General features: G+C 39.5%; 1 long non-coding RNA gene across 1 annotated transcript; it reads right to left on the reverse strand.

Moving 5' to 3' along the window:
• Positions 1-1193: 1193 nt before the first annotated feature.
• On the reverse strand, positions 1194-4190 carry LOC103132689 (uncharacterized). Its single transcript, XR_001661027.1, has 2 exons — positions 3945-4190; positions 1194-3302 (listed from the first exon to the last, which is right to left on the reverse strand). It is a non-coding gene; the product is annotated as an uncharacterized LOC103132689 (long non-coding RNA).
• Positions 4191-11686: the final 7496 nt, after the last annotated feature.

The raw sequence follows: 11686 nt of genomic DNA on the forward strand, positions 1-11686 counted from the left end.
TACAAAAGCCCAATTTCCCTTTTTTCCCTGTTTTTTCTGAAGCTGAATTTTTTTTTCTTTTAAAAACAATTTTGGTTACAGATGCTTCAGAGCCCGTTTTAATATTTTTGTTTCGTTTATTCATTTAGACTTTTAAAAATGTTGTCCAGTTTCATGTTGTTAAATTTTCTTCAGAAATTAGGGTGAACCGATAAATCGCAATGCGAGTTCTTATTTTTGGGAGACCTGTGATTGACCAATACTTGCAAGTGAAACCAATCTTATCCACCTCAATAAAGGTCTAAAAATCAACCACTGTCCTCCTGTTCTGCTGTGAGAGAGGTTTGACTGACAGACCCACAAACCAGGTTATGTCCCCACGTTTGCTGTCAACAATAGTTACTCTCTTGCTGTATTTGGCAAGGTTTAAAACCAAATAATTAGCATTGGTCAAAATCGTAATCGACAGGCCAGGTTTTTTTAAAGGTCAGTAATCAGTGATTGGCCAGAAAACTGCAATCGGTGCACCCATAGCAGAAATTCAAGGTGTTTTTTTTTTTGTTTTTTTTTTTATCTTTTAGAGGGTGGTCTTGTATTAATAAACCATTATTATTATATTAGTTGAAAATGGTCTCAGAACAATATTATTGGTTATTGCAATAACTTCTTGGAAATTGTACCGTCCAGTAGAATTTATAATTGAAACTGGCCAAACTTCAGCTACAACTCTGGTTTTTAATCCTTTTGGTCCCATCCTACCAGGACACAAAAGACCACTCTTTATTTTAACATCATGTGCAACTGGCAGGAAAACTAGCAAGAAAACTTCCTGAAATTCTGATACTGTTGGTCACAATTAGGCCTGTCATAATAAGCAACAAATCAGTTAATTGCATGATAAATTAAAACTAGCTTAATAATTTCCATCTGCAAAATTTATTGTTTTTCCTCATTCTCCCTTCAGTCTGGTTCAACCAGCCTTCTCCCCTCCCCAAGGATGATTTTGTTTACAGAGATTTCATAGTTAATTTTATGTGTTGTTTCTGTTTTTTATTTTGTTTATTTTGGATGTTTGAAATATTTTAGATGTTACAATGTTCATTAGAATTTAAAGTTAATTAAACTCTTGCATTATTACGCAACTACCATAAAATTACTTGAAAAAGGTCTCAAAACAGAAATGTTATTGTTTATCACAGTAACATCTGGGACAATTTATCATCTGGCAAATGTTTTTATTATGACTGTTCTATTTCTGATAAAGTGAAATTAGCAAACACTTGTGACTTAATACGTGAATTCATACTCGGACAAAAATGGTGGACAAAATATCCACACAGCCTTAAAGTGTGAAGTATTTAGCTAAGAACATCTTGCTTAGTCTGAACACATCAAATGGAGAGGAAAAGCTGGCTAATTAGTTCTTAGAAAAAGAGGCAGCCCTACGATAACACAGCCATATTAATCAAGGGGCAAACGGGAGTTTGTGAAAGGCGCTGCAGTGATGTCAAGTGCTCCCATGTTCCCCAAAAAACAAGAGAAATAGCCCAGAGCCAAAACACAGAGACTGAGATACGCTAGCTTCCTGCTTCCCTGTGAGCGAGCTCAGCCAGAGTTGTGAGTTGTGTCTTAAGTTATTTGCAGCTGGAAAGACAGCATGGAGGTGAGGAGAGTCAGACAAAAAAGATCGAACTCCATCTACTGCGTTCACCGTGAAGCAGTTACGTGGGTCGCTCCCCTGTTTTGTGTGACGTCAGTCAAGCCACTTATTGTAAAAACCACAGCTTAAAAAAAAAAAGACAAAAAAAAAAAAGTTAGAGCGGAGGGCTTGTGAACAAAACCACACATGACTCATCTGTCTCTATCAACATGCAACTGGTGATGCGAGTGAGCAGTGGCACAGGCGACTCATCACCAGAAAACATTCCCCAGAGCGGGAGTAGGTGTTGCCATACGCAAGAAGCGAAAGGGAATCCCATTGCGACGCACCCGTGTTTTTGAAGCTTAGTTTCCCATAAGAGAAGGCGCTTTGTGGTGACGTTGCAGAGTCCTACCCTGCATCAGGTTCAGGGGGGAAAACGCCTGGGACATCTAGGGCTGAGTTAAGAATGGAGATAAAGTGTTGACTGAGTGCAATTCTAGACAGGTTTCTCAGCAAAAAAGAAGCTATGAGGGGATAAAAGTAAGAAAAATCCTAGCAAAAGAAGCAGTTATAAGGACTAAAGTTCAAAACTTATTTTTATTCATTGGCATTCAAATTGAGGTCTGGTACTGCAATTTCTGTTGTGATATCATAAAAGAAAAGTTTTATTTTTATAGTTTTTATGCGTCTTTTAAAAACTGATTGAAAATGCACCACAGTTCTGTACAAAGTGCTATACAAGCAAACTAATATTTATTACCTCAACCTTTTCTTGAATCTTTAACTACCACCTCAGTAAATACTCCCCAAATGAAAATTTCCAACATCCTAATGAACAAAAATCTCCAGAAAAATCCACCAGCATGGCTGTCATTCAGGTCAAACTGACAGCTCCAGAAAAAATCAAACAAAATATTAATTTTCAACAACTTCAAACTCAAATATCTCATACACACAATTCTGCAAAACTTCTTTCAAGGAGCCTGTGGCACACTGTGTTTGACAGCAAATACAGGGCAAAAATAGCCAAACAGGTAATAAGCTTGACCTTTTGGCAAAAAAAAGGAGCACAATTGCTTTAGAAACCATTACAAGATATAAGTATAGCTAAATGACTCTTTTATACTGCCATCAAAGTAATAAATCACACTTGCTGCACCATTACAATAACCTCCTGTAATCCTACAGGTAGATGCATGCAATGTTTCACACCATGGCGATATGTACAGCTTTCATTCAGCTATTATGAAGTATGGAGCCTCATACTGTACCAACAATCAAATCCATCCAGCCTACCTACCTAGACGGGTGCACAACGATGCGATTTCCGTCGCCTTCAAAAATCAAAAAACAGGATCCGAACAACGGCCACAATCAACAAGTATCCGCCCATAGACAGAAGCAGGCAGTCGATCAAAGTTGTCATTCCCATGAAGTGCGATGCAAAGCAGCAGCAGTAGCAAGGAGAGTAGGAGGAGGAGAGAAGGAGAGGAAAAAAGAGAGACGCTCAGACAGACGAGAGGAGGTGGAGACGGAGAGAGGGAGACTACGTTACCTTGTGGATGTGCCCTTCCTCACATCGCAGATGCTGCATTTGAAAGCCTCGGCGGTGTTCTTGAAGGTGCACACGCTACAGTCCCAGTAGCCGTCGTCCGCCGTCTGTTTGGCTTGTCTTTTTGGCCTTATAAAAAACAACAACAAAAACAAAAAACTATTAAGGGTCAAGTTGGGTTAACAAATGCCACCAACACGTTTCATTAATTAACAACAGAACAGAAGAAGACTGTGACACACGGGGAGCCCGCTGCTCAATATCCGAGCTGCTCAAAACGGGCACAAAGGTATAGCGTTGTTGTCATTATCACCCCGGGTTCGAGTACCGGCCAGGGAGAGCTCCTTTACGTATCCACACAAAAACGGGCGACTATCCACAGCGTCCAACTGTATCGTCAGCTAGGCTAGCAGTGGGGCTGAGAAGCGCTGCTATATAAAAAAAATTCGGTATCGAAGCTTAGTGGGTCGGTACGCGAAACCGATACCAAACAAAGCCAATTTCGACATTGACCCTCCAAAAGGCTTCGTCGAAACAGAGTAGCGTTACATGGAATGCCCGGCGTCTCCTCGTAAAAATTTCTCTTTGTCTGTTAAGTGACTGGCTCGCAGGGAACGAGAAGCCGCCATAGTGACTGCACTATTCTAGCTAGCTGTGGCATACCCAACTGAAAAGGGGGAGAAACGATTTCTGCGTGAGAGAAACGCATCCAAATCTCGATCCCAGAACGCACAAACCCGAACCTAAACCGACCGAGGGCGGTCGCATTACCTGGTAGGGCTCTTTTTGTCGCCCATGGTGACGAATAATCCTTGAAAATGAGAAGAAAGGGGGGCCTTCCTTTAATTGTCAGTGAGTGAAGTAGAATCCAGATAGAGCCGCTGCTGAAGCTGTTGGCAGACAGGCTCCACTCAGCGCTGGCTCGAGGCACGGCATAGCGACTGACTGCACGTGGTCATGTGACCAGGTACTGGCCAATCAGCGGGCGCAGAGGTTTAAAAGTCTAGATAGATATTTAGTATCTATTTTAATAACTACTAGAGATATTTGACACTTCTTTCCCCAACTCATACGCTTATCGCCAGCAGACACCGAGCTGCAATTTAGATATTGTTCATAATCCTTGCAAGTAAATCAAATGTTTGTCACAACTGAATAGAGGGGATTTAAAAGTCCAAAGAAGAAGGCGAGACTATTAAAACGAAGCAAAAAATAATAGGTAATATACAGAAAGGTAAAGAAAGATCATGTCAAAAGGGCAACTGTAAAACAGACATATCATTCAAACTGAAGCAGGTGCACCAGGAAGCTACGTATGAATAATACCTTACCTTTTGGGTCTCTGACCTCAGCTGTTAAATGTCACTTCTCTCTCTGCCACTTGTTGAAACCGACAGCTTTCAAATTCCCCCATAACGCATCTTCAGAACATGATCAGCATGTTTGTCATCACACAATTACAACCAAATGATTGCAGATCATTTGGTAAATTATTTTTTACTTTCCTACTCTGTTTAAAGGGAGGTTTCAACTGTTTTGACCAGATTTTTAAGTGTTTTGACAACTTCAACTTTTTTCATGTATCCATTTAACTTTTTCACATGTTGCAACTACAAACCTCAAAGGACTTTGTGGAAATTTAATGTGATAAACTAAGGCAAACTGATGCATTGTTGTTATAAGTACAAGGTAAATGATGTGGCATTTCACAGTTTTACAAAGTAGTTATAAAAGTATGGTGTGCATTTGTATTCATCCTAGTATTCTGTATACAATCAGTTGCAACCAGCTGAGCATTTACTCGGGGTGGCAAGAACAAGAACCAAGGACAGAGCTACTGAAATGGAGAGGTACAAGGCTTTTTTTTTTTTTTTTTTTTTTGCTTTATCTTTACATTTCTTGTCCGTCTTTCTGGAGTTATCCAACTCCACACAATAAAAATAATGATGTTTCAACAACTAGTTCCAGAAATTCACAAACCAGAGTTAAAGGGAAACAATGAGTTCCTTCTCTAAGAAAGAGAACTAATTTTTCAGGTTTTTTGGAGTATGTTCCAGACTTTACTCTGAATGAGCTGCAGAGATCCACATGAAGCCATTGAGAATGTGTAGCAATATTATATTTTTACTGATCCTCTGTCCAGTCTGAATGAATGAGCTTTCTCCAATTTTGTGAAGAAAAAATGAGCAGAAATGTCTTCAAAACTGTGAAAAGTTCAAAGAGTATGACTGGTTGCACTGTAGCTGTATGTTGCAGTGCAACTCCATTATAGTCTAGAATTGTAGTCTGCCTGTAATTTTAACAATGGGAGCAGAGAAAGTAAACAAGGTTATTCAGTCCATGTTGGTCACTCTTCCAAAAATTGAACTAACATTAACAGCCATCTTGTTCACATCCGCACTGGCAGGAGTATTTTCCTGTAAGCTACATAGCGTTGAACTGGTGCATTACATAAGCCATGGCCATGTTGGAAAAATTTAAAATTTTACCAACATTAGGTAAAATCTTAAATTTCAACAGAGTCCACACCTCCAGGAAGCAATCGTTTCTCAATAACCAAGAGCCCAGATCATTTAGACAAAGCAAATACGGTAGAGCAAAAGGCTAGCTTTTAACCAGGCTAACAATAAATACCAGATGGAGTTAATTTGTATTCACTGGAAAAGCTCCTGAATATTTTATGTATTTTTATTTTCCAAGAAAGAACAACTAATCTGAGCATATTGTTTAAATCACAGTGGTAAAGGGAAGATAGGTGTGTAGTAAAAGAGACATTTAGAAACATTTATTGAGAGCAGCTGGTCCAAAGGTGAAAGAAGTGCAGATACATTACTCCCTCACTGACTGCACCCTCTGAGATGGGGCTTACATTACTTGGAAACAATTTTACAAGGCAAACAGTTAGTCCTCATTCATTATTTATAAGAGGTGTGAAGCTCCAGCAACACAATGAAACAAGGTGCTTCTGGCCTGCTGTGAAAGAACTTTAAAGACTCTTGTTTTATCATGGAAAAAAAGATGACTGAATTCCCATTCATGCCAGTGGGGAAAACTGCAAAATTGAATTCCCTGGAGAGGGCTTAAAGAAATTGCTAGTAACTGTCAGGGTATTGTTTTATCTAAAATTCAGTACCCCTCTCAATCTGACTGTGTCGCTCATCTTGAGCAGAGGCTTTGTTTGAAGTGCGAGGCGGACCTGAATTCCAGTTCTTACAAAGAGCTGCTGCAGAAGAGTCTGGTCAATGAAGATTGAGGTGATACTGCTTATGGGCATGTATGATGTAACATTTCTCTAAAGTGCTGAGAGGTGCCAGGTCGGGCCTCTGTTGCAGTCAAAGCACCAACATCAGTATCGCTGCATTATAAGACAACTGTCTTCTCACACATATCAACTTAAGTGACATCTTTATGGAGAGGAAAATAGTCTCAATAACTGTGCGTGTATAATGTTAGATTTATAATCAGTGTAAGCATTTTTGTAAGCACTTACGTAATTTTAAGATAAATGGAAAAGCAGCTAATGTTCCAATAATGTTGAAAAAACAAAATTTGGCAATTGCGTTGTTTCCATTAAATAAAAATTGCAATTAAAATCACACGTTAAGTTTGTTCACGCAATATGTCACTAAAAAACATGATCCACTTCCTGTCATCTTCTTGCTCGTGGTTTGTGTCAGTAGCTTAAGACTGCTAGCACTGATGGAGATATTTAACCAGTCTTCCAAGACGATGTTGGACATGAAGGCCTAATTTGTCTTCAATGTTTTTGTTGTGTCAAAACCAGGACTTGGGCCAGATTTTAGAAAGGCTTTACAGGGGGCCAGGGACCCAAATTTTGGGGGGCCTTGGGCTTCCACTGGACATACATTTACGTAATTTGACATTTCTAAAATAAATTTGCTTAATGTAAAATCTCAATAAAGTGTTCTGGTGGTAGGATGAGGTGGTTTTCTTGGCCAGATCAAAATGGGTTTATTGGAAACAATTTTTTCACATCACGAGTCACATGATCAGCAACCAGATGTTTGAACAGCAGTCAAAGGGGGGTGGTAAAGGGGCTTTTCAGCTAGTCGGCAAACACTTCTCTCTTCCCAGCACAAAACAAAGTCTTCATGTTGACCCAAAAACTTGTGGTTGCCATTCACCTTTAGTTAACCTCACTTTCACTTCCAAGTGTGTTGGAAGTGAACTGTTCTACCAAAATCTACAACCGGGTTGTATGAAATTGATGAATTTGTGAAAGCTTTTGTGACATGTGCCTGGTACTGCTCAAATTTTCTGCAGAAGGCAGAGTGAAAATAACACAGTCTTAACTTTCTTCATATTTGACTCTAGGAGATGGAACTTAGAAAATTCTGTTCTCAGGGTTAACCGACACAAGGTGGTCCAACTGTTCACCCAGCTGAAGCTTAAACACACCGACACCGTGCTTTGTTCTTGATAGCCATAATTTTTTTTTTTTTGCATTTTGTCAACTTCAATGTATTTTAATTGAGATTTTACATTTCAATACAAAGTATTTTATAGCTACAGAGTGAAATTGTACACTGCTTCATAAAACAAAATCTGAAAAGAGTGGCAGTCATTAGCATAAAAATCTCCTGAGTCAATTGTGACCAGGGTAATTTTTCCCATTTATGATGATAATATATATTGTTTTCTTTTACCATTTTATTTCCATCCATCCATCCATCCATCCATCCATCCATTTTCTTCCGCTTATCCGGGATCGGGTCACGGGGGTAGCAGCCTAAGAAGGGAGGCCCAGACTTCCCTCTCACCACCCTCTTGTTCCAGCTCCTCCGAGGGAACCCCGAGGAGTTCCCAGGCCAGCCGAGAAACATAGTCCCTCCAGCGTATCCTGGGTCTTCCCCGGGGCCTCCTCCCGGTGGGACGTGCCTGAAACACCTCACCAGGGAGGCGACCAGGAGGCATCCTGACCAGATCCCCGAGATACTTCAACTGGCTCCTCTCGACGCGAAGGAGCAGCAGCTCTACTCTGAGTCCCTCCTGGATGACCGAGCTTCTCACCCCAGTTTTTCCCTGGCAAACTTTTTCTAAGGGAGATCCCAGACACCCTGCAGAGAAAACCCATTTCAGCCACTTGAATGGGTTCACGGCTGAACCCATTTCAGCCGTGATCTTGTTCTTTCGGTCATGACCCAAAGCTCATCACCATAGATGAGAGTGGGAACGTAGATAGACTGGTAAATCGAGAGCTTCGCTTTTTGACTCAGCTCTAGGGTTGCCACCTTTCAGAAATCAAAATAAGGGATGCCCACTAATGCGTGTCGTCCTAGTCTCATGAGCGGGCGGTGGGGGGAGGACTGCGGCGGCAGCGTGTCGTTTAGTCTGTATTACCCAGAAAGCAGTTGCGCACAATATCGCAACACTAACACCGTTGGTGAAACAATGACTGGGGAAGCCTACTATATAAAGTACTCGGGGACCACTTCTTTATTATTATACATACACATTTGTAGAATACGTAACAAATTGTGTCCCATATTGGTTCAATATGGGATGCTACATTTAACAGCCAAATACGGGACGGTTCCGTATTTTAAGGGATGGGTGGCAACCCTACTCGGCTCTCTCTTCACCACGACGGACCGGTACAGTGCCCGCTTCACTGCAGATGCCAGGACAAGCCCCCTGACCTGGAGAAGGCATTCTACCCTTTTCCGGGTCAAGATCATGGCCTCGGATTTGGAGGCACTGATCCTCATCCCGACCGCTTCACACTTGGCTGCGAACCGCTGCATATCATGACTTGATGAAGCCAACAGGACCACATCAAAAAGCAGAGATGCGATCCTAAGGCCACCAAAACGGATCCCCTCAACAACTCGGCTGTGCCTAGAAATTCTGTCCATGAAAGTAATGAACAGCATCGGTGACAAAGGGCAGCCCTGGTGGAGTCCAACTCTCGCCAGAAATGAGCCTGACTTACCATTTTGTTTTTGTTGTTGAAATGACATTCCCAAAAATGAATTTTCTTAGACTTATTTATTTTTATTCATTTTATTAATTTAAAGATTTATTTAAAAAGTCCTCATTTCCATAACCCATCAAAAATTTATTTGTTAGAAATAGGGTCTTCATAGAGCCTTGAAACAAAATCTAAAACAATATTTTGCCACATAATTTAGTTTATGATATATTTCTGAAACACATTTGATATGGCAGGCTGTTCTTAGAACTTTTGGCTCTCAACAATGTGAGTTTTAGACGCAAAAACAAATGTTGCCTATGATATTTAGAAACTATGGAACACTTTAGGTAGTTTTTCCTAGTCACCTGTTCTCTGTGCCTTACTCAACACTGGCAATGACATCAACATATTGAGCTTGACAGCATTTTTCTCCATTTGTATTCTTTGCTTTTCACTTTGGTCTTCATTGATTAATTTCTGACTATGTCTAGAGTAGTTGTTTGGACCTCAACTAGCATATTGGTCTGATATTTGATTCTGATAGTTTTCATCATAGTTCGTATCTGAATATTCTTTATCATCTATGGCTGGGGGAGTCTAGTCCTCATTATAATCCTCATAATCTTCTAACCGATCTATGTAGCTTGAATTTCCATACATTGTCATGTTGATGACTTTTCAAAGTATTTTCTTTCTCTCTTTTCTTCCTCTACTCTTTTTCTAAATCTAAAATATACATAAATAACTAGTAGAAATACCATAAGGACTATGGTTTTAGAATAACTACTATTGTGAAAGAACCTAGCATTTATTTTGAAATGACCTTTAATGATTATTGAGGAAAAAAAAGTTTGTGGCTGGTATGACATAGATTACTTTATAAAAATATTACATTACATTATCTGACTGAACACGTCACAGCATGTTAAGTGAAAAACATGCTGTGACGGCATGGCATCTGCTTCAGATGCACCAGGCATCTGAAGCAGATGCCTGGTGCTTCAGGCATCTTAAATACCTGAAGCACCAGATATTATACACACATTTCATGATTTAAATGTAATAACAAATACATTTCTAAGTAATTGTGCATTATCTCAAAACATAAAGCATTAATTTTAAAAAGTGAATAACAATGTATATATTATTTTTACTGTAAGTTATCTAAAATTGACAAAGACATTCCTGGAAAACACGTGTGACTAATCTCATGTGAGCAGACATTTTGAAAAGAGAAATAAAAACTTTTTTTCTGCCTGCAGTGCAATTATAATTCAATAGATTGCAGAATACATGTCTCAAATTATATACAATAGATTGCTTGGGTAAGTATTGATCATGGTGCATAAAAAGAGGCCACATAAACTCATGTATTAAATGTGATAAAAATGGCAATATAAGGTTAATCTATTTTAAGCACAAAATAAACCAAATGAGAACTAACACCATTCGGTGTCTTTGTTATCACATGACTAGTAATCAATGCTAACTTAATCTGAATATGTTATGTCACATTGAAGCATTTAAATGGAAAGTACTGTGGTGAAATACTATTTTATGTGTGCTAAAATAGAATATTAAGATATTTAATACTAATGAATATTGAGAACTCACGAGTTTAATTATATTTATAATATAAACCATAGTCAAAAGAAAAAAAAACATGTACATGTATAGATTATATTAATAGAATAGTTTTCATTTTATAAATAGAATTAAAATTCTATTTTATTGTCATGTCTGTTTTGTACAGGCCAGGTTCCTGTTTTTGATCCTGTTCCTGATTCTGACTCTGATCCCGTCTGTTGCCAAGAAGAACAAACTGGTGAGCTAACCATACCAAGAGAACTGTCACATCCCCTCTCCTCCTTCCAGTGTGGTAGAAGGTGTTCAAGCCTACAGCCACATCCATATTCTCATTCTCTCTCTGGACTGAACCGAATTGGATCCCTTTTCTTTACTTCTGTCAAGGAGTTGAACTGTGAACTGTTGCCTTGGATAAGGAAAGGAGAAACGAACTTTTCTGTGGATTTCATGGTATTGAAGATTTCAAGTGTTTGTCTGTATATATTTTTGTAAATATCTAATACACTATATTTACCATATATACACACACATTATATTTTGTGTTTACAAAGTTCCACTTCCCTCCAGCAGCCAAACCAGGAATACCCTTGTGACAGGAACCACTCCACCCACGATCAAACGTGGAGGTAAATACGCCAGTACGTTTCTGCTGTTAAAAAGCTCTATAATAGTGATGCTTACATGAGGGGTCGTGTATCGTTTCGACCCATAGCAAAACTGTATCGATTCTGTGTCGATACTGTGTCACTGAATACTGACATCTGCTGGACATTAAAAATTCAAAACAAACACCCATGATTTGTTTTGATGACCTTGTCCAGAGGTTCCCAAACTGTGGGGCGCGCCCCCTATGGGGGTGGGGGGCGCCGTGCCATTGCAGGGGGGCGCGCGAGAAGTCGTCTCGATGAAAAAAAAAAAAAAAGAAAACATGAACGCTGTATGTGCTGGGTTTTTACCTTAGAATGGCCAACTCTCAGTTATTCCTCTGTCA

The sequence above is a fragment of the Poecilia formosa genome, unplaced genomic scaffold (assembly GCF_000485575.1).
Source record: "Poecilia formosa unplaced genomic scaffold, Poecilia_formosa-5.1.2 Scaffold1217, whole genome shotgun sequence".
Taxonomy (NCBI): domain Eukaryota; kingdom Metazoa; phylum Chordata; class Actinopteri; order Cyprinodontiformes; family Poeciliidae; genus Poecilia; species Poecilia formosa.